Below are 2,895 nucleotides of genomic sequence, written 5' to 3'. Positions count from 1 at the left end.
TGCTCGTAATTACCTTAAAAATTGACTAGATATATTTGTTTAAAAATTTTCAAAATTTTTATAAAAACCACCAAGTTATAAGTTCTCTAGAATTTATATCCCCACCCCACACTTAAGATTATGTAATGCCCTCATTACATAAAATCAGATAATAATGTATAAATTTGAGAGGACAAAAAGTGTAAAGGTAGTTAGAACTTCCTTGGTTAAAAATTGAAGATCGTAAAATGCTTATCGTATGAATATATCCAATCCCTTAATTACAATATAAATATGGTGTTTCGTTATGTCGAATGCATCATCATCATAAGTACCTGTCAACAAACATGTTAATCACACATAAGATGAGGTTGTACTTCAATAGTACAAAAATTTACCCCACACTTAAAATTTTTGAATATATAAAAACAAAAAAATAAAAGTAAGAGTAAATACTTAACACACACCATAAAAATCAAAATTTTTTTTTTTTTTTACAAAAAAGATAAAAAAAATAAATTGTTTTAAAACTTAAAACTAGAAAAACGGCCATATTGGGCCTCCTTGATTTTCCTCTTCCTGTTGCTATTGCTGCCGCTGTTCATTTTAGCATTGTTGTTCATAAAAACACCGATAAGCATCCAGACTTGCAGCTAGAGCGGCATTGGGGTCATAAGGTGGAAGGAAAGGATCACCGGGTGCTTGCCATGGGGTGTATGAAGGAAAGACTGAGGGTTCGTAATTCTGTGGGTCAGCTGCGTATAGATATGCCTGATGATGTGCCCACTCAAGTTGTGCTCCCTGGCCCCTTTGATCATATCGGATGTTTTCTAAAATTTTAACCTGATCTAGTTGGGTTTGCCTCACGTCCCCTAATTGCCGAGACAAACTAGTGTACTGGTTTTCTGATCTCTGTCCCCAATTTTCATATGAGTTCCTTACATCTAAGCTCAATGAATTAAACGAATTTTGTAACATATCGAAATCAGAAGTACCTACATTAGACGAACTAGCCTGATCTGGCTGTCTCCGTCTTCTCCTAGTTTCTCAGTCAGGTTCATCATCTTCCTCCATAGGAGCAGGAGCAACAACTTCTTGTTGTCTTAAACTACGTACCCCACCCCTCACTTGTATTGCTTTTGCCGTTTTATAAACATCCAATCCTAAACTTCTAACACCTTGATCTACAGGTATGATCGGTGGTACGGATTCACTCGAGTTGAGTCCGAATCAGTTCCCTAAACAAGTGATATAATGACCCCCCGACATCTCACTTGATCCTCGAGCACCTTTACCTATATGTCCCAAGAAGTAGGCAACTCCATAGGGTATACTAACAAAAGTCTCCCTATCTCGAATCACATCTAAATACCAAAGGTCAATATAATTAATTTTATCTGTATTTCCAAATGCCCTTTGGTTTATTGTGTTCGCTATAAATTTATGAATTATTCTAAACTGAACATCAATAATCTTTTGGTATGATTCTTGCCCGGCCTCATATGTATTCCTACGAGTAAAGGATTGCTAAACTGCCCCAGCATCATAATTACCGGTATATCTAGCACCAGTAAAAATATACTCCCTAAAACCGGGAGTCATCATCTCATCAATGGTGTAAATGCCTAATGCAGTAGTCACGTTGCTTAAGGACATTCTTCTATCTATCTCACCCAGCCTAAATTGTAGAAAATTTGTATCATCGATATTTTCTGGGTGTAGGTTCATCCTAACAGTAGAATAGAATTCTAAGCACCATTCTTTATATACAGGACTATTTAAACTGAACAACCTCTCAAAATCATTAAAAACCAAAGTTACCCCAAATTCGTTTGTGAAACTTTGGTTTAAAATCTCCCTTATTTGTGTATCTAAGTTGACTGAGTGTCCTAAGGGAGCCCAATCTACAATGTAAACCGGAGAGGTGTTTCTATGGATCAAAGAAAGTAAGTCTTTAACCTTTTGTACCCGTTGAGGTACATCATTAGGGAATCTCAGGTTCGGGTGTTGGGTTTGGAGTTGTTGTTCCATTTAGGGCGTGACTTGTTCCTCTTCTTGTTGTTGGTTTACAGCTCTCATTCTAAATAATCCCTGCATAACATTTTAAAACAAGAAAATCGTCCCAATTGGGTGTGCTAATATTAGCAAAGAATCCATACTCAACATATAAGCTTGTTTTCAAATATCACCATATAATGTTGCATAGTAGTCTGAAATCAAAACATACCATATAACAATTATAACCATCAAACATATCATATTATGTATATAATCTCAGTTTTGATTATGTAAGCTTGTATCAACACCACAGGAACCAATAGTTCAACAACAGTTAAAGTTTTAGTTCTATAAATTAAAACAAATAAACTAAAAAATTTAAAATAACCAATCAAGTTTCATAAGCAAAGTCTATTTCATAAGTGAAAACATACAATGAGCTAAACATATGTAATTCAATTCAATCACATTGCGTGCATTCCAGCTTCTAAATAATCCTTAGCATCATTACAACTCATACTTGATTCATGGCAATAACGAAAATTATCAAATATAAACTAAAATTAAAATCACAAGATTAAACAATCAAACTTATGTTTAAGGGTTCTAACTATTATCAAAACAGTTAAAAACATCTAATTATAACCAAAATAATACACTTCAATAGCAATTCATCAATTTTCCCCAATTTGTACAAACCCTAATTTTATAATAATCAATTAAACAACAAATTCTCATGGTCATCGGGTTTAATATCACACTAACAACATAGTTATAGCAATAATCAACCAAAATTTAACAATAACAAGAACTAAATTCGGATTAAAGCTAGAAAAATAAATAATAAAAAACATGAAGAACATGTGGTAAAATGGGTTTAGGACCCTTACCAATCTAGGCATATTGAAAGATTGAAGA

Source organism: Rutidosis leptorrhynchoides, chromosome 10, assembly GCF_046630445.1.
Source record: "Rutidosis leptorrhynchoides isolate AG116_Rl617_1_P2 chromosome 10, CSIRO_AGI_Rlap_v1, whole genome shotgun sequence".
In the NCBI taxonomy this organism is placed as follows: Eukaryota; Viridiplantae; Streptophyta; class Magnoliopsida; order Asterales; family Asteraceae; genus Rutidosis; species Rutidosis leptorrhynchoides.
This window is presented reverse-complemented; position numbering follows the sequence as displayed.